The sequence below is a fragment of the Sarcophilus harrisii genome, chromosome 5 (genome assembly GCF_902635505.1).
Source record: "Sarcophilus harrisii chromosome 5, mSarHar1.11, whole genome shotgun sequence".
NCBI lineage: Eukaryota > Metazoa > Chordata > Mammalia > Dasyuromorphia > Dasyuridae > Sarcophilus > Sarcophilus harrisii.
The window spans coordinates 9,327,126-9,353,218 of NC_045430.1; the positions used below are offsets into that span (position 1 = coordinate 9,327,126).

The window sequence follows — 26,093 nt, forward strand, 5'->3', positions numbered from 1 at the left end:
TGCCCACTAACTGACAAAGGGGATGGATTTAGGGATTAGACAAAGACAGAGTTACGGGTGTCTATACATGTATGTATGTATATGTGTGTATGTAAGCAATGAGAGAATTTGTTTTGCTTGAGGAAAAAAAAATATATATATATATATTAATGTTTCTTTTGCATTTGGCAGCGTCAATGATGAGAGGAAGCAAAGGGGAGGATTTTGGCTAATTGAAAAAAAATTATTTTTATTTTTGAAATAGAAAAATGGCCCTGGACCACATAAAAGAGATGATTCCTGAGGGGTTTGCCAGAAATTGCCAGGCGGCCATCATTTCCCTTCATGACCTTAGGGACTACTCCATGGAGTGGAAATCAAGCAGGTTCACAGGATTTGTGGGTATGTATCACAAGTTGATATAATGTAGAAAATGAAAATATCCACTATATATAATATCCTGTGCTTGAAGTTGTAGACGCCAAGACACTAAAAAAAATTCACAGGGCAGCTAGGTGGTACAGTGGATAGAGCACCAGTCTTGAAGCCAGGAAGACATGAGTTCAAATCTGACCTCAGACACTTAACACTTCCAGGCTGTGTGACCCTGGGCAAGTCACTTAACCCCAATTGCCTCTGCAAAAAAAATTCACTGGGGGCTACTGCCCATAGGAAGCTTACCCTCTAGTAAGCACATGGACCCAAATTCTTGTTCACAGCTGGCAGTGTCGAGGACTTTGGCTGTGGAAAGCCAGACACACAACAGCTGTAACATCATGTAATACACATCAGAACATAATTAAGTTCAGAGGAAGCTCAAGCGGCAGCGCGTGAGATTCTAGTGACAGCTCTTCGGGCAAGACTTGTGCTTTTTAATGTCTTTCCAAACGCCTTCATTTCAAGGCAGTTTTTGCCTCTGACACAAAGCTGGCAATGTGCCTTACTGTGAAGCAGATTACATACAAACGTGTAAGTGTTCGACATAAATGTTTAGCTGGCTGGCAAATGCTAATCTGAGGAGGCTGTCAGCTTGCAAGCCTCCAGCCAGAAGCCGAGGCGATGGGTCAACTGGAATGGGCCACGGAGAAGAGAAGGGGCGGGGGAGACTCGAGCTGGTGGAATTCTGCTGCATTCCTCTGACCAGATGCCATATGCAATTTTCGAAAGCCTCTTTTCTGGATGTTATTCTGTCAAAAGGTCACCGATATAGATAATAAAACAAGAATGCAACTGTTGGAAGGGGGAAAAGCCTCCCTACTAAAAAAGTCCTTGACATCAATTGGCGTTTAACCCGGCTTTCGCCTCTTATCCACCAGACATTTCACCGGCGCTTGGGGTGAGAGGTAGCGGGGCAGAGCGGGGTGGCCTTGAAGCCAAGAAATATGTTTCCGTCATACATCTGATACACAGCGGCTGTGACACTGGGCAAGGTCCAATCTTTCCCTCTAGTCAGTGAAGGTGCCGGTTGGGATTGGTGGAGGAAATTTCCTCACCCGGGAGTCGCCTCTACCGAACAATCAGAGGCCCAGGCCCAGGGTGCAGATTATTCTCAGATATAAGATCAGTGGATCTCGCTAGGCTCTCTCTCATCTCAAATTAGCTTATCTTTACTTAGTTGTGTATAATTCAATCTCTCTCCCCTTCAAAGACTTGAGGTGTTTTTTAAAAGAATCCAACTCTAGATAAATATAAAAATTCTATTAGAAATATATAGTGTAAGTAAAAAAGGCCACTATTTCATCTTTAACCAACATTTTAAACGTATTACTACATTGCTTAATAATAATAGTAATAATAAATTTTAATGTTATAACTTATAGTGTAAAAAAGGCAGCTGTTATCACCTTTAACCAACATTTTAAGCTTATTACTACATTAAGTGTTAATAATAATAAACTTTAATGAGTTAATAAGCAATATAGTAATGTTTAAAATGTTGGATAAAGGTGATAGCAACTGCCTTTTTTACACTATAAGTAATAATAATAATAATAAACTTTAATAAGTTATTAATTTGTATCCAACATTTTAAATGTATTGCTACATTGTTTATTAACTCATTAGTAATATTACTATTATTATTCTTACTTATTAACTTATTGAAGTTGGAATATAAGAAACGTCAATTGTTTAGGGAACAAAATAGTAATAGAATGCTCTGTATCACACCGAGAGAGGGCTGTTCACTTCTGATTATCAAAGAAACTTTGGAATCTGAGTTTACACATCAGCAAAATGAGGTTGATGCTTGATCTCCCAACCAGCTGCTCCATAAAGTGACATCCGATCAGCTCCCATTACATTGACTCTACCCTCAGAATCTCACTCCCACCCAATGCTCCTCCCAACTCACCCTCCCTCCAAAGGGCATCTCCAGATCTCTCCTAAGGGGCCTCGCCATCTCCAGAGTCTCTTCCCTCCACACACAGCTGCCAACGATTCCCAAAACACAAACCTGCCAGACAACAGGCCTGACAGAGGGGACTGGTTTTTGTCTTTCTACCACAATGTCCTGCAGCAGATGAACTGCATTTAAAAGAAATGTGAGCTATCCACCATTGAAAAGGGATCATTTTTCACCTGTCACCATTTCTCAAAATTCTACCATCTATGGATGCCCCATTCAGACTACAGCAACACTAATAAAGCAGTAGCAAAATCCAAGGATGGGGAATCTAAAGTATTGGGAGAAGGTTTAGGCCTACAGGTGAGCAAACACCGAGCTCCTCCTCCGGGCCTGCCCCTCTCTAGCGGCCGCACCTTGAGAAACAGCCCCTGCCCTCTCAGAGGGCACATACACGAGTACAGAAAAATAATCACAGGGTGGCTGTTTTTGGAAAGGGAAAGTGCCAGCAGCTGGGAGGGCTCAGGACGGTGGCACTCGTACCACTAATGTACAAGGCGACCTGTGAACTAAGCTTTGAAAGAAGCTAGGGATTGTGAGGGCCAAAGGTGAAAAGGCAATCCTCCAGATGTGGGAGTCAGCCAGCTCCCAGATGTGGGAGATAAGATTCCAAAGCACAGAGATATGAGGAGCAGGAAGAAAGCCAATTTGGCCTGACCACACAGTATGAGAAGAGTAAGGGAGTCCTGGACCAAAAAGGCCTTAAATACAGTAAAATCCAATCCGATCCAGGAGGTGACAGGGAAGGACACAGGGCAGCCTGTGCTGTAGGAAAATCACTGGCTGCAGGGTGGAGGGCGGATTGGAGAAGGAAGGTAGGAGTCTGGGAGCTCAGCCTGGAGGCTGAGGTGATGAGGGCAGAAATCTGTTTGCTCATTCCATGGTGAAGTCACCCTCCTCCCACTCAGGAACCATTTTTAGGTCCATGATGCATCCCCAGCCAGTCAGAATTTGCACTTTATTGACACGCCCATGGAAAGCAAATCACCCTCAAAGTGGCTGGTGGCGGGTATTCGGGAGCAGCACAGGGACGGGTTTGTACAGCAGAATGTACCCACAAAAACACATCCTCCCCTCAGAGCGCTCACCTGACCCTATCCCTGGGCCGATGGGCGTGACAACATCCCAAAGCATCCCCCCCCCCCCCCCCCCCCCCCCCCCCCAGGGGGGGGGGGGGGGGGGGGGGGGTCAGAGAAGGGAAGGGCAGCAAAGCTGCCTCTTTCAGATGCAGTCACATGACAGGGCCTTGTCCCCCATCCCACCCTAAGACAGAGGAGCCACATGAAAACGAAAAAGACTTTCTTCATGACATAATTATGATTCAATTTCCCATCTGATGGAATGCCCAAGCACATGATAAATGACTCTGTTTAATAAGAACTTGGCAAGGGGAGGGGAGGAGTGGAACTCACATAGCTCATCCCGACTAGTCCCTCACCTAATCAAAAAATCTCCCTGCTTTGTGGTCCTGAGCAAATGACTCAGCTGCAGTGACACGCTAGAAGGGAGGGAGCGGTGTTTGCTATTTATTTAAAGGGGCTTAGGTTGGGGCGCCTTCACATCCCTCCAGCTCTCCATTCTCGCACGGTGGGATCGGAAGGGTAAGGGCTGAGCCAGACCAGAGACACTAGATGCTGGAAAAGGGATGATGGCGTTCTTCCCAAACACAGAAACTATATCAGAGGAAAACAAGGAAAAATTGTAATTAACACTGAAGTGCCACAGATGGTTTAAAACCATTTACGGAAATAATAAAAACAATCAGCTTTATAACCTTGTGAGAACAGAACATCAGCCCAGGTGATTAGCGAACCCATTAAGGATGGACCAGTTTAATTATTTCTTGTGCAGGAGAAGGAAACACACTAATTCAACCAAAATGATCTTCTAAGACATGGGAAGAAGGCACCCTGCCACAGATCTGGGCTTTGGAAGGCTCAGCCAGAACACCCAGCTCTTTCTACTTCAAAATATCACAGTGAAAGCATCATTCAAGAGGCTTTCAACTGCCGCCTCCTCCATGAAACTTTCCCAGATTTGTCCAATGAACTTTAGAATCCTCTGGCACCGTGTCTCTTGGCTTTATCTGGGGTCTCAGCGGTACTCCTCCCTCCTCCTCCACCTAAACCGTAACGCCCTTGAGGGCAGGGACCTGTCACCATGGTAGGTGAGTGACAGGAAGGAAAACAGGTAGCCTTTAGAAACAGGAAGAAAGAATAAACACTTGTTCCAATCTAGAGTAGTGAGAGATTTCCACTTAGGATGCCATTTCCCCAAAGGCCAACAAACCCGTTTAAGAGTGTGTTTCATGGGCAAATTTCCAAAATGTCCTCCCGTGGGCTTCTCCAAATGTCCAGGCTCACTATGGAGCCGGAGAGCTGCAAAGAGAAGAGCCTACGCTAAGGCTGATTGTGCCGTGAGCCGCAGGAGCCTCACTCCTGATCCACTGCCTTCTGTGGGTACCTGCACACAATCCCACATTCCAGAATCCTTTGCAAGAGACATACCGCAGATGAACGAACGCTGAATCACCCGCTTTGCCTACACATTTTCGCTCATGTACCCGGAGAGCTCGTTTTTCTTCCCGCCTCTATTTTTGTTACTTAGAATGTGGCAGGTTCATTCCTAACACTCCTAAGTGAGCCGGCTGACTTCTTTTAAGAATCCTTTTCCTTTTTGATCTGATATTTCTTGTGCAGCAAGATAATTATATAAATATGGATACATATATTGGATTTAACATATATCGGATTACTTGCTATCTAGGGGAAGGGGTGGAAAGAAGGGGGGGAATTGGAATACAAGGCTTTGCAATGGTCAATAATGAAAAATTATCAATGCATATGTTTTGAAATAAACTTTGGGCAGCTAAAGGGCACAGTGGATGGAGCACCAGTCCTAAAGACAGGACGACCTGAGTTCAAATCTGGCCTCAGACACTTAACACTTCTTGGCTGTGTGACCCTGGGCAAGTTACTTAGCCCCAGTTGACTCAGCAAAAAGGGGAAAAAAAAAAAAAAAAGAATGGAATATTTAAAAATATTTAAAATATGACAAAATTTTTAAAAATCAAATTTTATATTGGAAGTTTTTAAAAAGCAAAAAAAGTTTTAATAAAAAATTTAATTAATAAAAATTAATAGATTTAATAAAAATATTTTTTAAAAAATCTAAAAGTTTTCAGTACAACATGTGGCACATAGCTTCAAAAATGTCTGTGGACTGACTGCTGATGGCTTCATCTCTCCATTCACATTAAATAGGAGAAAGCCGGTGTTGAGACACATAGTACAGAGCCTTAAGCTTCGCTGCCAATGACCAACAAGTAAATGACCACATGCCATATGCCATCAGGGAAACTGAGTCACTTAAATCTTGACATCGCAGAGAAGTGGCCATTCAAAGGCTCTCTCATCTCACGGAGCACCCAGTCACCTTGTATTGATTGCCCTGCTCCCCATTGGCTGGTGTATGCAGACATAAAGTCAAATGAAAGAACCTAAGGGTCCCAACATGTACCACAGGAGCCAGTGTGTATGTATGTGTGTGTGTGTGTGTGTGTGTGTGTGTGTGTGTACATACAAATATACAGCCACATACAAAATATAGACCTATTTAGACCTCTTCTCTAAAATACTCCAGTTTAAACCAATACATTCTTTGATGCTCTATGACTTGAGTGCAAAAATGGAAGGATGGAGGACAGCAAAATGTTGGCAAACAGGGATGGGAGCAAAGACCAGAGAAGGCCCCAGAGGAGTCCCAAGCCTGGAGCCCAACCTTTGCCTTGTGGAATCTTTCTATTCCTTCAAGTCCTAGACAGCTCCAGATTTCCGGAGAAAACAAGGCAGATTCCTGGCATGGTAGGTGGGCCCCTGGCAATGACTCTGGGGGAAGAAATGGAAGAGAAGCGGAAAGGATGGGCCGACCTGGACAACTTGCAATCTGCATCACTGGAGGCACTACCCCACTACTGAGTGCCCAGATGCATTTTAATGTCTGGAAGCTAGGTAGGGGAAAGCGACCAACCTCAGCAGATGTCCAGTCTCATGTCCTTCCATACAAGCAAGGAAAGGTGTGTGGTTCAGATAGCATTTAATAAAAAAAAAAAAGCTGGAGAAATATCTAGAAGCAAAGTAAAGTTTATTATAGGTAATCGAGAATCGGGCCCCACCCATCGAGCAGACAATCAAAGGGAGGAAGCACCCTAGGGGGCAGGGTCAACATTTTTTATCCCTAACACAAATACCCCCTCCCACCACTGACCCTCATCCTTATTGGCTGAGGATCTTACATTCTAAATGCGGGAACTACCCAAGAAATTGAACTTGACCAATAAGTACATAGTTGCCCATATTTGACCTAAACAGAAAGACACTGATGTCATAGGAAGATAACAGGGGGATTTAAGTATGCCCTTAGGGGATAGCAGGGAGGGAACTTAAGTATGCCCTTGACTTGATGCTTAAAGTCCTTCAGGCCTACTCCAACTCTGAAATAGATGGAAGCCTTACTCGATTTTCACAACTGTCTTGAAAGATCTCACCTCATCTCGTTCAAAGGGAACCAACTTGCTAAGAGTATAGAGGTAAGAAGTCTGGCCCCAGATCTAAAAAGTTCTGTGAAAACTCTGTTTAGATGAGTGAGGATGACAATGGAGAGTCCCAGACTGCATCAAGGCTGGCCCAGCTCAGCATCAAGCACAGTGTCCATGGAAAACGGGGCCATTTCATACGCTCCAGCACTGATTAAGCACCTACTCCATGCCCAGCACTGGGGATTCACAGAAAGGGGAGGGCCCATCCTCACCCACAAAAAGCTCACAGTCTTAAGCAAAGCAGACCCAAAAGGGTGGCCCCGGCAGCTGGGGGACGTGGGATGGGCCTCCTATAGAAGGTGAGACTGGAAATGAAACCAGAAGACAGCCCAGGTGAGGAAGGCCCCAAGGCCTAAGAGGCTGACAGTGGGAAGGCTCTGAGCCAGGGAGCAGAGGAGCAGGTTGTAACAGCAATAGGCCATGTAGCTGCACTGGACAGGATACGAAGGAGACTAACAGTGAAGCTTCCTGGGCATATTAACTTCCTTAAATAAAAAAGCATCCTGTAAAACCAAAATGGAGGCCATGAAAGGAGACTTGATGTTCTGGAATAGAAAATAACTCCAAACTCCATCAATAACTCAGCAGAGGTTCGAGGTCCTGACTCACTCGATCTTTGCAGAGCTAATACTTTGGATTAAAGGGCACGGCTGGCTGACGACCGCCGACTCTGGTATCCTGGAGGGGCTCGGTCATGTGGTGCAAATGCATGAAAATGGTCTCAAACCAGGGGATCTGACTGCATTTCAATTTGATTTGTAAAACAAAATCTCATTTATGCTAAACTTTTAAATCGCAAAAGAAAGATTGCTTCTTATTAAGCATGGAGGAACTTTTCAAAAGAATTAGCCACAAAATTAATAAAGCTGCACAAGTTGGTGGCGGGAACGCCGTCCCACCGCCCCAAACCATGCTCATGTTGACCCAAGTCCTTTCATGGCCACATGGATAAAACCAAGCCCCTTTCCCTGAGCCCTCTTCAAGCAGACAGCTCAAATCCCAAGTCTAGGGGTCACCACTGGACAGTCTAAGCTAATACTTCCGCTCCAGACATGTGCTTACATTATTCTAATCGCCAGCTCCCTGTAATGAGCTGCTTCTAACAGTGGTTTCATGGAGCCAATTAACCACATTAGTTGAGTGTGCCTGTAAAAGGGATTAGCACCAGCGCTCTGGACAATTCCCTTCTGCAGAATATCTCCTCCCAATAATGTCCCGCTAATGAAGTTACTGCAGCCTGAGAGAGCTGACAGCATGAAGCCCAAGCCAACTACACACTTGGAGGAACTACGTCCATATGGAAAGAGATCTAGCGTGGATTGCTGGCCGTCCTAGTCACAGATGCTGCTGGTTAAGCCCGCTACCACCCCAGCCCAGCCCAATGGGGGCAAACTGAGGCAATCACTGGAGCCATCCTGGCTTTTTTCCACCCCACCCCCCCCATACTCTGCTACCATCCCAACCCCAAGGTGGACAAACTGAGGCAATCCTGTGCATTCTGCAGCCAAGAGCCCACCTCTACAGCTCTCCCATCTGTGCCATTCTCTCTCCTTCATGCACAACTTCTAATGCAAGCCAGGCCACTTCCCCATCTATCTTAATGGGGTCACCTGCTTCTCTCCCCACTCAGTAGCAGACAGAAAATCATTATGCTTGGTAACTGGACCAATTCACAGTCTCTTATCTCAGAGGCTGTCCTCTCCCTAGCCCAATCAAGAAAACACTTTTGCCTCCAGAATGCAATTTTAAAGCCCTCAGCCAGGCATTCAACGACACATCTCCCATAACTTCTTATATATTAGCACATAATTACACACCAGCAAAACTTGAACCTACCTGGTCAGTTTTCTCCCATCCCTCCACAGAAAATGGCTGGTCCATAAATTTATAAATATCAGACTTAATCCATTCTTTTTCTCTAGGCAATCTTAAATCTACCATCAACAATATAGTTAATATCTAGTCTGGGTATTCTAGAGAAACATTACAGGGAAAGTCAACTGTTCTAAAGCTCAAAGCCCCTTTTTCGGTCCAGGTCATGGTATATCATTGGTATAGGGGGCTTCTAGTGAAGAAATCCTCTCTCCAAATCAACAATGGCTCAACAGGCAGGCGAGATACCTGGAGCAATGCAACATCAAGGGCCTTGCCTAGAATCATACAACACAGGGTCCAGACCAACAGCTGGAAAGGTCTTCAGAAGCCATGTAGACCAACTTTCTCCTGATGAGAAAAAGGAAGCTCTGGGAAACTTGCCCCACATCACAAAGACAGTATATGTCAGAGGTGGGATTGGAACTCAGGTCCTGGGGCTGGAAGGCTTCTGGAAGGTTCTCCCAAGTGCCCCATGCCAGATCCAGGGCATCTATCCACTGTGCCCCACCAACTCTTTGTATCACATTAAAAAACTGAGGGAGTAGCAATGTATTAGAAAAATCTGTTGATAAAATGAAAAACCTTGGGCCAAACCATAGGATGGGAGAGGATTCTGGGAAGATGTTAGAATAGGTCAGAGAGCTTTCAGATCTCCAAATTTTCTCCACCAAAAAAAAAGCCAGAATGTCACCTCACAGCAGAAATAAGCATGGGGTAAAACTGTTGTCCTAAAACAATCTGAGAAGACCCCAGGAAAGACCAGGGATGGAGGTCTGACCTGAGAGAAGAGCAAAGACCTCCGTATCACTCTCCAGAATCAACAAACAAGCTCTGGGAGCAGTGGGGTAGAGAGCAAGCTTAGTCTTCAAAACTTCCATTTTGCAGACAGTGTCTGATAGCTGAGCAGAAGACTGAAGGACCTGCCCCGGTTGAGGAAGCCAAGCACAGCTGTGCTGACCAGCACGTGCCTAGTGAGTATAGTAGCAGGGACAGGAAACCCTGTTAGCTGTGGGCACTTGCAGGAGAACAGAGTCCTTGGTTTCAGCTGCAGGGCAGAGAGAACAGCTGTGGTTTGCAGTCACCGGAGAGACTGCAGGGAGCAAGCTCATTTGTGGGACGGTGTGGCTAGGAGCCCTACAGATGGCCCAGAGCCTGAGGTTGGACCCTGAGCCAGACCTCAGAAAATGGTAAGTACGTGAGACTTGGGGGATCATTCCCCACGCCTCAAAGTTCAACTTGATTACACTAATTGCTGCTAAAAACAATACATAAATAAATGAATAGATAAATGCATATAAATAGGAAAGGTGGATGATGGGTGGGTGGATGGGTGGGTGGATAAATAGGAGAAAGCAAAGGAGAAAGGATGAGATCATAGATAATTACTATGGAAATAGAGAAGATCTGGAGAAAGATAGAAGAATCTTGATAATGGGAACTCAAAAAAGCCATTCCTTTTTCAATGAGAAACATCAAATGATCACAAGCACAAAGAGAGCTCTTGAAAGAACGTAAAAGACTTTAAAAATCAAATAAGAGAGACTGAAGGAAAATTGAGGGGGGAGAGATAAAGAACAATCCAAGAAATTTAAGAAAATTATGAACAGTCAACCAAATTGAATAGAGAATCAAAAATTTAAGAAAATAATATCTTGAAAACTATAACTGGCCAAGGAGAAGCTAATGATGTTCTAAAACACCAAGACATCATAAAACAAAATCAAAAGATAAAAAAATAGAAGAGAAAGTGAAATATCTTATTTTTAAAAAACCACCTCTTCTAGGTCTTCTAGGTCTCTCTTCTAGAGAACAGATTGCAGAGAAATAATACAAGAGCAGTCAAGACTGCCTGAAAATTATGATTAAAAAAACAAAACAAAACATTGCTATAATATTACAAGAAACATCAAGGGAAATTGCCCTGAAGATCTGGCAGCTAGGACAGTCGGTCTTAGATTTCTATATTCCATGGAGCAAAAGAGCTAGGTTATGATCAAGGATAACTTACCCAGCAAAAATAAATAAATAATGGGGGAAAGAAGGATTGAGTTGAGCTAAGTATAATGGGGTGATTCTAAAAAACAAAAAGAAAAGAAAAAGAAGGAAATTGTGTAGGAAGAATTAAAAAGAAGTAATCATCTCATACAAATGAGGCATAAAAGAAAATATTGATACACAAAAAGCTAGTGGGGAAGGGTGGGTAGTTCAGGAACCTTATTCTCACTGGGAATGGGTTAAAGAAGATAGGATACAAGTCTTCAAAATTCAGGAAGAAATAAGAAGACAAGGAGAGGGGGGGAGGGAGAGGATAGGGGAGGAAATTTTAGAGGAAGAGTAGACTAAAAAATAAGAGGGCAAGGCAGCTGGTAAATCAGAGAAGGAAGGAGAGATAGGGTAAAGAGGATGAGAAAGATAAAGAGAAAAGCAGGAAGGAGAAAAATAAACAAGTAATTGTAGCTTAGAATGTGAATGGGATGAATTTACCCATAAAATAGAAATGGATAGCAAATTTAAAATTTGAATTCAACTTCCAGGAAAACATAAAAATGGCATAACACACAGAAATAAAATAAGGCCCAGGAGTAGAATTTAATATGTTAAAAAAAAAAAAAAAAAAAAAAGCAAGACTGGTAATTATAATCTCAAAATTAAAGTTAATAGATTTAATCAAAAGTAAAATATAGACAAACTATATTACATGTCAGCAATGTTATTTGATATTGTTTTAGACCATTTAAAATACCTAAACAGTCAAAAAATACCCGAGTATATAGCTGCCAAAAGAGTCACAGGAATTATATATGAGCATAAACATTAAACACTTTTTATACAAAGAAACTCAAATCTAAATAATTAAGTAATCTTTATTGTTACTGGGTAGATAAGGCCAATATAATGTTTAAGATGACAGATTTACCTAACTAATCTATTTATTCAACATCATCCCAATTAAATTGCTAAAAATTTATTTAACAGAGTTAGAAAAAATTACAACTTTCATTTGGAAGAGTAAAAGATCAGGAACTTCACAGAAACCAGGAAAAAAAAAAGATGTAAAAGAAGTTGATTTAGTAGTATTGAACCTTAAATTATATTATAAGGGAGAGCAATATTGAAGTATAAAAATGATAATTTTTTAAAATTAAAAAATTTTCAAATAAATAAAACCTATGTAACTGAGAATAGAAAGAATGCAAAAAATTGGGGGGAAAACTTTCACAGACAATTTCTCAGACAGGATGGGATTATGTTGGAACACTCCTATGAAATAGGAAATAAGCTAAAACATAAAAAGACTTGGACCTATGAAGAAAGTTGCTGTCCACCTTCAAAGAAACAGATGACAGGTAGAAATAAGCCTAGTATAGTCATATATGACTATATATGTAGTATATACAGTCTATATACATATGTATGTTTTAAGATACCTCTGTGTATGTGTGTGTATAAAATCATGTTTAATTGCAGTCTTCTGGGGGGGTGTGGAATAGGACAGGACAGGGGAGGGGGAGAAATAAAGTAAAAAGTGCACAACTGAGAACAAAAGAAAACCAATAAAGAGGCAAAGAAAAGCTGGACAGTTTGAAAAAAAGTGTAGTATTAATCATATAGATTTTCCCAACATGGAAATTTAGGGTTTTATATTGAATCCTCTCTTATAATCTATATACATTACAATGTTTTAGCTTTTTACCTTTTTTCCTTTTGTATTTAACTCTAAAATTAAAAACAAAAACAAAACAAAACAAAACAAAACAAGAAAATTCCTGAGTCTTAGCATTAAGTTCAGGCGTCAAACATTCCTACAAAAAAATAGAACCCAATGCTCTACATTTCCTATCAGCCAGGGACACAAGGCAGGCCCTAAGGAGGAGGTTCTTGAGCAACTGGGAGTTTCCACTATGAATGGATACAGTGGAATTCAAAAAGATTTCTGGAATTTTCATTTTATGTTTATTTAAGAACTTTCCCAAATGCTTCTAGAAAATACATTTTTAAATGCACGTCGCAAGCCGCAACTACAAATAAGTACACAATAACTGACCAAGTCCTTCAGAGTCCTTTGCACTCTGAGAGTCAAAAGTCTGGCCTACGACAAATAAGGCAAAGAAAATAGGGAGGGAAAATGGGGAGGTATTCTAAATGCTGACCAAAATGGCAAATGTGGTTTAATACTTCCAGATTCAGAAAACTGGAAAAAATGTTTCCTCTCCAAATGACATATTCCTTGACAAATCTAAAGGTTACAGTGCAAAGAACTTTTAGTATTTAACAAAAACTGCTGGGAACATTAGACGGCAGTCTGGCAGAAATTTGGTTTAGACCAGCACCTTACACTATATACCAAGATAAACTGCATATCGATATCTACAGATTATGAACAAATTAAAAGAGCAATAAAGATACTTTAGAATCTATGGACATAAATGGATTTATGGACAGAGGATGGTGGGTTTACCGCTAAACAAATAATGGAGAGGATCACATAAGAGGAAATGGATAATTTTAAATATATAAAATTTCAAAGTTTTTGTACAAACAAATCTAACATTCTGAAGGGAAATAGGTAAGTGGGGAAAAAAAACAAATGTCTCTCATAAAGTTCTCATTTTCTAGATATCAAAGAAAATGATGCAAAATATTACGACTAAGAAACATTCCCCAGTAGATAAATGGTCAAGGAGATAGTTGCAAAGGAAGACACCCAAGCTAGCAGTCATAGTATGGAAAAAATGCTCTAAATCACTAATAATAAAATGTAGATTAAAGCAACTTTGAAGTTCTACCTCATACCCTCCAAGGTGGCAAAGATGACCAAACGAGGGAAATATCCAATGCAAGAGCAGCTTTGTGAAATAGTCATATCAGTGCTGCTGCCAGAACAACTGTGAATTGGTCCAGACGTTGTGGAGAGCAACTTGAAAATGGGTCCACAAATTTATCAGATGGTGTTTGCCCTCTGACCCAGTGGAACTATATACCTCAAAGAGGTCAAAGAAAAAAAAAAAAAAAAGAATCTATACAGACAGAACTATTTAGAGCAATTATTGTAATAGTACCCAAAACTGGAAACTAAGGGGAAGTGCTATGGATCAACAAAGTGTGGCACATGAATGTAATAAGATATTATCACACACACACACACACAAAAATGATGAAATGGAGAATTTCAAAGGAAACTGGTAAAACTTTTACAAACCAATGCTAAGCAAAGTGATAGAATGATAGACAATTATAACATTAAAGAGAAAAACAATTTAAGAACCTAAGAGTTCTGATCAATGAAATGATAAATCACAAGCTCAAAAGAATGAATTCAATCTTGGCAAAATATCTGATACCTTTTACTGTTACCAAATTTTTCGTGATCCCCACATTGTGTGATCCCATATGGGGTGACAACTCACAATTTAAGAAGCTTTGCTGTACACAAATACAAGGCAGTTTCCACCACAACCAGGATGCCCTAAACTACCACAGATTACTACCTTAAAGATTAAAAAAAAAAAAAAAAAAAAAAAAGGAAATGGATTCAAATGCTTTAGATAAGGAAAAGTTATTGTTTTTTGTTTAGCTAAGTGAGCCTGGGAAATCACCCCTAGAAGACTTACCAAACATATTATGAGCACAGGCACAAAGTATCTTTGTAAAAAAATTAACTTAAAATTTGGTTTAAGGTGACAAGTTTCAATCCATTTTTTTTAAATGAGCAAAAAGGAGACGTTGCCGTATTCATGTTTTATTGTAGAACCACAGAAATCCATGACCGTCCATCAAAAGCAGCGAGTCTCTGGACAAATTAGAACTTGCTGATTCAAATGACATCTGTCCTTTCTCCTCAGAAGCAATCTCTCTATAATTATTCCATCAGTTCAGACACTGCCCACAGTGGCCACAAATACAAGGCCGGCCCACTGACTTCCTTAGATTCCCCAGCCTGGTCTCCTACCAAAGACCTTATTTGCCAATCCTGGCTCCAAAAAGCTTTTGGCTGCCCCAAAATCGGATGTTTTCCAAGACTAACTGCCCTCACCGTTAAGATAATGCAGAAGAATATTCACAATACAAGCTGGGGAGGCAGTTCCAAAAAGGGAATCGCTCCAAATACTCTGGACAATGTCAAAGTTGTTATGGCTACTGTCCACCCCCAATCTAAATAATGTATACAAGACTACCATATAAAGATTGGTATTTCACAAACAAAGCTTTTTCCTCTACTCTCTCCCCAGTTCCCATCATACCCATAACCACATTCATCCTTCTTCACCTCACCTCCTATCTTCTTGGGTACCCCTACTCATCATTAATAAATAAATATTAATAAATAACAAAATCACAATAGCTCACCAACAGGTCGATAAGTATTTGCCCACAGCAACCAAGATACATAGGTCACTTAATACGAGCAAGTTCCGCAAACGGCATCTATGAAATGTCGGCTGTACACCGCCAGAGCCTACATATAGGGCCTCCGCTGGCAGGATTTGCTTAAATGGTTTTCTTTATGCCAAAGAAGGTGTAAATTTGAAGGAGGAAGAAGAAAATAAAGGAAGAGCCCTGTATCAAAACACTTTCTTAAAAACTGCCGACATGGAGCTAGATTCCAATGGCTGTTCTATGGAGCAAACGTCTTCTGCTGAAAAGAGCAACCCTCTCCCTCCCAGAGTTCTGGGAAAAGCCAGTGCACTCCTGGGCCCCCAGACCCTTCCTCCTCTCTGGATCACCATTTCTCTCCATGCCCTCCTCTGAGGGTCCCTCCAATCACTGGAGGCCCAGCCTCCAGCCACATCTAGCTCTACTGTCATACTCGGGAGACCTGGGGTCCTAAAACCCCCCTGACCTCCAGCTTAGTGCCTCCTATCTTTAATCTGCATGCCTTCCACATCACTTCCAGGAGCAGCCCATCTTGGATCTCACCATGCATCACTCAGACAACTGTGACTACTTACTGAGCTCAACTTCCCCTTTCTGCTCATGATGTCCCCTCCTTTATCACCCCCTCTCTGCCTTCCCCTACACTAGAACTTCATCATCTTGCCTCTCCCCCACTCCCACTTCTCCCTCTCCTGCCCATCCATCACCCAACACACCAAGTCCTTTCTCCATTCATACTCTTGACCCCTCAGTGACCAGTGAGACAATACACAGTCCTCAATCCACAAAGCCCTGAGCCCCTTGTTACGGCAATCCTCAAAGCTGGGCCACACATCCCACGTAGTCCGTCCTTCTCTCATGATGCTAGGCAGACACTGGAAGCCATCCCCAGGTACCTACCAACTGTTCTGACCACAAATGTACAGGATTTCACCTCACTGGGCCCTCACTCCTACTTGGGAATCTTTTTCTCTCACAGTCTCATAAGAACTCTTCATAATCTCTCTCTGGCCTCCAGAGCACCACAATCCATTCCTTGTGCTCTTTTGGCAGGTGATCCTTCGCTGAGAAAACAAAGGTCTTCCATCCACCCGATTTCCTTTCCTTCTCCCATCCTGCCTCCTCTGCTCACGGGGAAAGTCGAGCTTCTTCCCATTAGGCCAGTCTCCCTAGCCAGGCCCTGGGTCTTCACCAGGCTCCACCTTCCCTAGACTCTGCCCTTTGGGCACCAAGCTCTCAGAATCATTCTTGGGCTTTCCCTCCAATCCAGCACCTGGGCTGTCCCTTCTGATCCCACTCCTCCACACTTCTGGAAACGACTTGCTATTCTGGATAGAATATTTCTTCCAGAAACGTTTCTGGAAGACCAACCTATAGACCGTATCTGTGGGTACCGCCACATCCCAAGCCATAGTGTCCTCCCCTTCTCATCCCAGCAAAGAAAGGGAAGCATATTTTCTTCTTTCTTTACAAACCATCCTTTTCCAAAGGCCAAAGGCCTTCGTCCCCGCCTCGGTCTCTCCAAGGCTGACACTGCTGACTGCTCCCGTGACAAGGCTGTCTCCTGGCTCACTTCTGGCTCCTTCCCAGGCTCTCTGATTCCAAATTGGATATGTTTCCAACGGGACTATGGTCACAGCCACTCCCTTGTCTCCACTCCGACAACTACCCTCTACCCACCCCTTTCCCGGTCTCCTCCAATCCCGACTCTCTCAGCCTATACTCTGTCCACAGCTACCACAATCACCTCCATAATATACAAATGAGAAGATCACAGCCAGCCTTCGTGCCAAACAACCCAAGTTAAAGGGAATGTTCCTCACACCTGGTAATAATAAACTGGTTTTTTTTTTCAGGTATAGACTTAACTTTCCAAAGAGAACTGAAAGTATCTATTAAAACAAAATTATCAAAAAAAATTATTATAATTAGCTCACTTTACAATCCCCAGTCATACTCTAATATTTCTAAACTATCTCATATGAAAAGTTTTTTCTTTTCTTTTTTTAAATTATTTTATTATTTATTATTTTTTTTTTACTATTTACTATTGAAACTCTCTCCTGAGCTAAAGTGCAGAGCTCACAATGGCCCACTTCACTATAGTTCCTAAACCAAAGATTAAACATGGGCAATTATCTAAATGGGAGAGTCCTATCAGACTTCACCCCCTCAATACCCACCCACATGCTAAAAAAAAGTCCAAGAGTCATTCTTTTGGTAGCCGTTAACTGAAATGCCTGCTTCCTTATGTGGCCCAGGGTTTCCCCTCACAAATCTTAACGTTTCCTAGGTCCACGTCCTTTTAGGTAAGTGAATGATCACTACTAGAAACCATTAATAGATTATTTTGGCTGTGGAAGCACCCTGATTTCTTCACTAAGGTGTTGCTATTGTTCTGCCTTCTCCAACCAGTCTACTTGGAAAGAAGCAAGGCCATGCTCTCCCTTGGGCAAAGCCATCAGAATCTTTACGATCTGGGTTTGACCAAGATGAAACCTCGATTAGTAATAGCATGATAGTTAGGACAATGAACATTAAATAAAAATAATCAGTTGAATAAGCTATGGAAGATAAGAAATGTTAATGTTAAGGAAAGTTACTACCCCCATGATCCCCTGGAATTCCCCATGTACATATTAGAGGCATTAGATTCCGTTCTTTAGCATAGAGAAGGACTCAAAATAAGCATTCAGGAAAGATGGACTTTTAAGGAAAAAGAAAAAGAAAAAAAAAATCTACACCTCGGGAACAAATGGAGCGGCGCTCCCACTGGCCATCTGTAACTTTGACTGGGTTTCTGGAACTCAGCTGGAAACATTCATTAACCACCTGAAAACTAATCCTATCTCCCTCTCCCTCTATCGCTTATTATGTCTTCGTATCTCTTAACAAATAACAAATGGTGCGGCCTCTTAAACATTTCAGCTCAGAGGTAATTGAACAAAGATTGGTGATACTTCTACACGAAACAAAGAGAGCGGGACTCCAGTTACAGCTGGTCCCCATCCAATTCTAAAAGAGGAGAAAGATTACAAAAGAACCCACTCACTGATCCATTTCTCTGGCTTATGTCACCTTTCTCAAGTAAGAAGTATCATCCGTCTTAATGGCCCTTCAAAGTTTCTAAAGACTCCGAGGGAGGATTTCGGTTTCTAAAGGATCCGGGATCATTGTTCGCCCAAAAAGCACCAACCCAAGAAACCTTTTTCGATCCACCGGCCTCCTATCTTGACTGGTACCACCCCACCAAGGAGTCTGCAGGTTTAGGATCGGGTTTATATTTGCACAGAAGAAAAGTTTTCCCACAATGAAGGAGAGGAAAATTGAGTTTAGCCCTGGCAACCGTACAGAATTCTCTGAAGGGGAGGCAGGAGGGGCCCAGAGCGACACAAGAAGCCCACTGAGTCAGACTGGGGATCAGGAGGCAGCCAGTGCTACTCTGGCAATATGCAGGGGATGAGTGCAAAGGGGGAAGCTGGGGAGGAAGGGGACAAAGGAGCGAATGTTCGGCTCCGGTTTTGGCTGAAATGCTACAGCCTGATCTGGATGTTCATCAGCACCTCCAGGAAAGCCCAGAGACCGGACTGCTTGGTAAACAGGACAAACAAGTCACTGTGGAGCCACCGGGGAAGTGGGAAGGGGATGACGGCGGCAGAAGAGACAGCTCTCCTAGGGGAGCTGCTTTGCCTCTGTGGGCCGGCCTCCAATGGCAGCTCCGGCTGGACTGAGGAGTGCTCCAAATCATTCCCCACCCCGAATTCTAGGTGATCGGAAGGTGATCCCTGCAAGTTTACACCCCCTACTGCAGATGGAGCAAAGGGGGAGGAGGGAGGAAATGGAACACTCCTGATCTAGAGGATCAAGGGGGCACCCTGGGCTTCTGTTCAAAGGCAGTTTAGGAAAATTCCAAGGCTTTGAAAGGCAACCACTGAGTCCATCCTCCTACCCTAATGCGCTGCCCTCTCCTCCCCATCAGCCCCCTTCCATGACAGCGAAGGAGGCCTTCGGCTCCCTCCCATACAGAGGAGACGGTGTCCCAGAAGAGAAGGGAAGGGTACAAGGAAGGGGAAAGCAAGGGACAGCTAAAACCCCAGGGGATCTGAAAAGAAGCCCAGCTGCAGAAGGGTCCAGCCTGGCTCCCAGAGTAAATCATTAGGGATTCCGGCTTCCTGCCCCTCCTCCCGCAGTCCCCTCCCCCCCAACCAATACCACTAACACAGGAGGCTTCCCACCCATCAAATCTGGCAGCTCACTCACTCCTCGCAGAACAACCCCCACCCCAGAGGTCCCTTCCTCTTTGGGCCTATCAAGTGACTCCCACAGAAGGTCCCCTTAGTCATTCTTTACCTTGTGTGGAATAAGCCCGGACGGGCCCAAATCCCTCCCTCCCCCGAGCCCCAGCCCCAGGCCTGCGATCTCTCCAGCCGGCCGGCCTCCGACGGCAGCTCTTCCGATCGGCCGGTTCTCCTTCACCCCCACGCACACAGACGCTCGTGCTTGGCCACAGAGACCATGTACAGATTATCATAGAACAATCTAGTCACATATAACACACCAAATGGGATACACGGGCAGAAATAATGGGGCGTGGGCATGAAACACATTTAAAGGTGTTATTTACATACTGTTTGATGTATGGGAAATTAAAGTGCACGCACACGTATGCTATACAGACACACGGACAGACCTCCACTAACTGCGGGTGCTTAATAAGCGGGAGCGGAACAACTGACGTCCTCGCCGGCTTCCCTCGGAGGGCCTCAGTTTCCCTCGCAGTAAAATTCGGGGCTAACACGGGTGATCCCCGACGCTCCTTCCCGGGAGCGCCCAGCGGGGTGCGGGGCTCCAGATAACCCTCCGGACGACCCCGGCCGGCCCCCGGGCCGGTCAGCACCTGACACAGAGGCGGGGTTACTGCGGGGTCAGGTGACTTTCTCGGGGTAAGCAGCCAAGGTGGCCCCTACTAGCGAACCTTCCAGGAACGCTCTCTTCCTGTCTCCCCACCCCCACTCCCGACCCTTAGTAACCTTTGGCTCGGAGCCGAGCTCGGGGTCCCTGCACACAGTAGGTGTTTAAAGACCCTTCCCTTGGCCGCAGCGAGCGCGCAGTAGGCACTGGAGGAAGCTTTCCTTCTCCCGAACCTAACTCGGGGAATTGAATAAACTAAGTGAGACCCTCACACAGGATGTCCCGCCCCTCGGCGGCGACCTTCCCTCCCCCCTCGGTGCCTAGTACCGTGCGCGGCGGAGAGGCGGCCCCGAGATAACGCGCTGCGCCGGAATGCCGGCTGATTAGCGCTCCCAGGACCGTCCTCGCTGTTAATTAGCAGCGGGCCCTGCGGCAGCCCGGGCTGGGGAGAGGAGGGAGCCGGGTTCAAATCTCGCCCTTGCCGCCGCCAGCCCGGGTGACCTTGGGCCAGTCTGGGCCCCGATCTCGCTCCCCCACCCCAGCCCGCGCTGCTAGGGGCCCCGCGCTCGTGCCCGCCGCGCTCGTGCCCGCGCTCCCCTCCCCCCCCCCATCCCTCCCCCAACGGTCCCCGGCCCGGCCCGGCCCCGCCGCCGCGCCTCCTCACCTCGGCTCGGCCCGGGGCCACAGACAGCCCGCCTCGGCCCGCTCCCGGCCTCCCGCGCCTCCTCCCGGCCCCGCTCACGCTCGGACCGACGGACGGATCGACGGACTGACGGACTGACGGACGAACTGACTTCCCCGCCCGCCGCTGCCCAGCCCAGCCCTAGCCGGTCCTGCCTCCCGCCTGCCCGCTTCCCATTGGCCGTTCGCGCGCGGGGAAACGCCCCCTCCCGGCTCTGCCTCCCATCATTGGTCGGGCCTCTCAACGAGGGCCGGGGGAGTCGAAGCCACGCCCCCGGAGCGCCAGAGGGAAACTCTCTGAGCTCCCATTGGGTGCTTTCGCCGCCGATCAAAGCCCGAGATGGGGCGGGGGCAAAGATTGGTCAGTTACGGTTTCTTCCACGCCAGACTACGTGGGGCCGCCGGGTGAGCTTTGCCTCTGCTCCGGGTCCCGGGGTGACCTCGGGCGGGACCCCGCAGCTCTCCGGTTCTCAGTACCCCTCTGTAAAGGGAGAGCGGGGCCTTGCTGGGCTCCCAGGTGGAGGTGAGAGAGGCTGCTCCCGGAACCTGCCAGGCCCCGCGCGCCCTCCGTGCGCTCACACCTGCCCTTACGGGTCCCGGCGCCTGCGGGCTCCCAGAGGACTCCGGCCCCGCCCCGCCGCCGGCCTCCCCCTGCTGGTCATCTCCCTCGGGAGCTGGCTTTGCGCCAAGGACCCTGCCCTGTGGGACCCCAGTGTCTGGCGCGTAGTAGGTGCTTCCTAATGCGGACGGACCGATTGCCTCAGTCCGCCGCATCTGGCAGGGAGCGGCCTTAACACGCCCTGGCGCATAGTAGGGCCTCACAAGTGTTTGTTGGGTGCCCGACTCCTCTCCACCCAGCATCCCGGCCCATTTGTTAGGAGAACTCTGTTTTTCCTCTCTTCTTTTTTCCCCCTGGGGGCCAGGAAACATAAGGAAGGAAAGGAAGGAGGGAGAGTTTAGGAAGGCCAGAAAGAAGCACAGAAAAGCAGGATTATTCTTATTTACATTTATTGATGGCAGCTGGGAAGTGTCACTGAGGACTCCAAAGTCAGACACTTGCTTGGCTAAGTGGTTCTGGGTGAGTTCCTTAACCTTTTCACCTCAGTAAAATGGAGCTGCTCGCCTCCCAGTGAGGATTACGTAGGATGGGAATCCCACCGGCCTGGAAACCAGGAGGCTCGGGCCTCTTCTTAATCCCAGTTCTGCCTCCACTTCTCATTAAGTGACCTTGGGCCCCAGTTTCTCAGGCAGGTTCAAAGTCTGTGACCCTGAGCCGCTGACAGCCTCTCTGAACCTGTTTCCTTACGTTTTTATCAGCACCTTGGTCATGAGGTAACTCTGAGGCTCTGATGTAGGCTTTTTAAATATTCATTTTCTATAAAAGTTCAACTTTTACCCTTCAGCTTTATAGGATTTAGAGCTTGAAGGGCCCCAGTACAGCCCCCTCCTATTACAGATGGGGAAAGTGCACCAGGATAGGGATCCAGGGGACGTTGTTCCTTCTGCTTACAAGGCTGTGTCTAAAGCAGGGGTAGGATGGAGGGGGGGGGGGGGGTCATATAATTAATTATACTAGGCTGGGAAGTCAAATTTCCCTCCTTTCTGGGATGCCAAGTTGCAGCAAATATTAGTATCCAGGTACAATAACTGGATCTGGAGCCAGAGACAATAGTCAAGTCAGGTCACTGCTTCCAGTCTCAGTTTCCCCAACTAAAAAAAATGGAAATAGTTGAGCATTACAGGACTGAGACCATGGGTGCAAAGCCCCTTGTAAAAATGCCTCTTCCAGGCTTTTCCGGAACCTGCTTTGTAAAGTGTTTCCCAAGCTCCTCTCAGGCATCTGAAGTCTTCCAGCTGTGTCCTGCTCCCAAGTTTACAAAGCACTTTACAATGAAAACAGGACTTCCCAAAAGTCTCAGTAGTGTTTTAAGCTGAAAGCTATCAATAATATTAAAACTACACAAAGACTTTTAGATACCAGGATGTGCATCTGGCAGTAGTCTCTTTAGTCTACCCGTGGGGTCTCTGAACTCGGCTCCATCCCCAAAGATTTTCCTGAGTTGTAGGTCTGACCATATCATCCCAGCCCTGCTCTCCCTCTATCAACTCCAGTGGCTCCTCGTGACTTCCAGAATCAAAAACAAAATCCTCTGTTGCATATTCAGAGCCTTCATAACTGGACCTTCCCCTCACTCTCTGGCCACACACTGCCCTCTACCTTCCATACCTTTGCATTGCTTGTTCCCTCATGGATGAAATGCTCTCTTTTCTCATCTGAGTTTCCCAGAGTTTCCTTGGAACCTCAGCTGGGTATCTACATATTATGATCTCACCCCCATCCCTAGGGGTTCCTGATTTCTTTCCCCAAATTCCCTGATATCCCCCATATGTATGTGCAGGAAGTGTCCTGTTAAGTCTCATGAGCACAGAGAGTGTGACATTTTTGTGTTTGTGTGTGTGTGTGTGTGTGAGAGAGAGAGAGAGAGAGAGAGAGAGAGAGAGAGAGAGAAAGAGAGAGAGAGAGAGAGAGTAGAAAAGAAAAGAAAGATAGCAGGTATCCTTTCCATCCTAAAAATGCTGGGGTCTGGGGCCCCACCCAAGTCTGTGCTCATCACAGAAGCCAAACCACTACCAATGGGAGCACTGGGTCCCCTCCCTCCTTCTCCAGCCCACACCCACAAGTTAAACAAAGCCCTGCTAATTCAGGTGTTGAGTATCAATCACTTCCTGGTGTGAAAACAGGGAGAGAAACTCTAGAGGCCCCACAACCCCAGCTCAGGGCTCCAGGGAGGTTGCACTGGCCTGTTCTCTCTTGGCCCAATTTCAAGCCCTCCCTCCACAACCCTCTCCCTCTGGGGCATTGCTTGTCTGGCTATTTTATCACTTTAGGGAAATGGGGTGGCCTTGCTTTGTTTTATCTCCCTTGGGGTTTGTTCAACCCTCTAAACCAGTTGAAAAAACTTCAAGCCTTTAAACACTTGGATTATTGGCTTCTAGATCCTCCTTCCATCCCTCCAGTTCTGTTCCTTGTCCCGGACCTTTCTTAGCTTTTCCCTTCTATGAAATACAGAAAGTGGACAAGGGGAGCCATCAAGTCACTTCCAGCTCTGAAATTCCACCTTCCTGCCTCAGGGACACCAGCTCCCTACAAGCCAGACTCCTGCTCATATTGCTCACACAGTAGGCATTTAATAAATGGCTTATTAAAGTGAATTGAAATTGTAGAATGCTTCCCTGTATCCCCCTCAGATCAAACCGTGTCACTCCCCTACTTAGGGTGAACTGCAATGGCTCCTTATTACCTTGAACAACAAACATAAAAACTCTTATTTTATACCTTTAAAGACTTTCCAGCCCCAGCCAACATCATTCCCCTGCTCTGATGCTCCAGCCCAGCCAAGCCGACCTGTTTGTTCCTTCTCTCACACTCTGCCCCATCTCCTGTCCTTGGACTGGCTGGTACCCTTGCCTAGAATGCCCTTCCTCCTCCCCTCCCGTGTTAGAATCTCTGGGTTTCTTCAAGACTCAGCCCAAAGGCACCTTCTGCAAGAAGCCACTACCCGTGGCCACCCTCCCTGAGCTTCCCCACCCATCTTTTATGTTTCTTTTTTGGATACCCTTGTGTGGATCCCCATTGTCTCACCACTCCCCGCATTTGATTTTTGACTCCTTGTCCTCAGCACTAGCCCAGTACATGTTATACAGTGTGTACTTAATAAATGCTTGTTGCTTGAGTCCTTCTGCATCTATAACAAAAATAATTCCCTCTTTCATAGTGTACTTTAAAGGTCAAAAATCAGTTTTCCTGGGAACTAGGAAGTATGAACTTCAGTGAGCCAACATTTCAGTTTGCCAAGCCTGTTATCTCGTGTATCTCTCTCCTAGTTTTATACATGAGGAAAGGGAGGTTTACAAAGGTAGTGTGACTCACCTTGAGATTCCAGCCCAGGGCTTAAGCTTTCAAGGCCCGGACAGCAGCCAGCCAGAGGCATGGAGGGGCACCCACCAAGTGCCATGAAGATTCTGAAGATATACTTCACATCTCAGGGCAGAGAGATGGGAGGCTGCTCTGCTGGACGATGTGATCCCTGGATGTGGAGCATTTGCTATTTTCAAAAGGGAGAGCTGAATGAGGGCAGAGGAAGAAATGAAGGTAAAGGGAAGTGGGGCTTTTTCCCTAGAAATGATTGGGATGCAAAGAGCATCAATAAGAATGTTTTTTTTATATTTTTACCATGTTTAATATATAATGGATTACTTGCCATCTAAGAGAGGGGAGTGGGAAGGACATTGGAACACAAGGTTTTGCAAGGATCAATGGTGAAAAATTATTCTTTGCATATGTTTTGAAAATAAAAAGCTCCAATAAAAAATAAAATAAAATTCAATTAAAAAAATAAAAAGAATTTATGTTTTAAAAACATCTTTGGGATCTTTAAAATGTTATAGAAAGGTGAATAGCTGTTACGTTTTCAATTAAAACATTTTAAATTATAATTATACTCAGTTTAAATTAAAACTAACAAATTAAATTATAATTTAAAATTACAATTATTTTAAATTAAAATTAGTTTTAATAAGGAATAAGGAATATTTTTATTTTCAATTAAAATTATCATTCTGTTTTAAAATTGCAGTTCTTATTTAAAATTACAATTTTATTTTGAATTAAAATTTTATTTGATGATGGGGGTAGTGGTGATAGTGGTGGTGTTGATGATGATAGCCCTTCTGTCTATACCCTGAGTATACAGCAAGGATTTAATAAGCATTGGTTGAATGAGATTGTCATTTCCACTTTCCCCTGGCTTTCCTGGCTCCGAGGACTTTCCCATGGCCACTGTCCAACCCTTCTCCCTAATTCATCCTCTCCTTCCGATGCTCCATTGATTTTTCTTCCCATGCACACATCCTGTTCTCTCTCCTGTCCCAATCTTAGTGGTTCTGCACCTGCAGTTTTTCCAATCCAGCCTCCTATTCATTTTTCCTCTCCCCATCCCTGGTTTCCTTGGACCAGACAACTCTGACTTTACCTCCTCCACCCTTCCTGTCTCCAGGCCTCGGTGGGCACCAGGCCAGCACCCTCCAAATCGCCCCTGGAAATGAGTTCTTGGTATGATTCCTTTTCCAAAAGTCTTCCCAAGCATCCCTGCTATTAAGAGGAGGTTGGAAGTGGACAGAATGCCCTTTTCTGCTTGACCGTAGCCGGCAGAGCTGGGATCGGTTGGAGATCACAGTTGATTCCGGGAAGGCAGGTTTTAGCCTGAGATC

The 26,093-nt window shown here is 45.1% G+C and overlaps 1 protein-coding gene across 4 annotated transcripts in view; it reads right to left on the minus strand.

Moving 5' to 3' along the window:
• PACSIN2 (protein kinase C and casein kinase substrate in neurons 2) overlaps positions 1-20,960 on the minus strand; it is a 144,094-nt gene extending 123,134 nt beyond the window's left edge. For 3 of the 4 annotated variants that reach the window (XM_031938024.1, XM_031938022.1, XM_031938019.1), the window contains exon 1: positions 20,806-20,959. The gene's annotated coding sequence lies outside the window, so the exon portion shown is untranslated. Of the gene's footprint in view, positions 1-20,805 lie in introns of all 4 variants that reach the window. The other variant, XM_031938023.1, reaches the window with a different exon arrangement.
• Between the last annotated feature and the right edge of the window lie 5,133 nt (positions 20,961-26,093).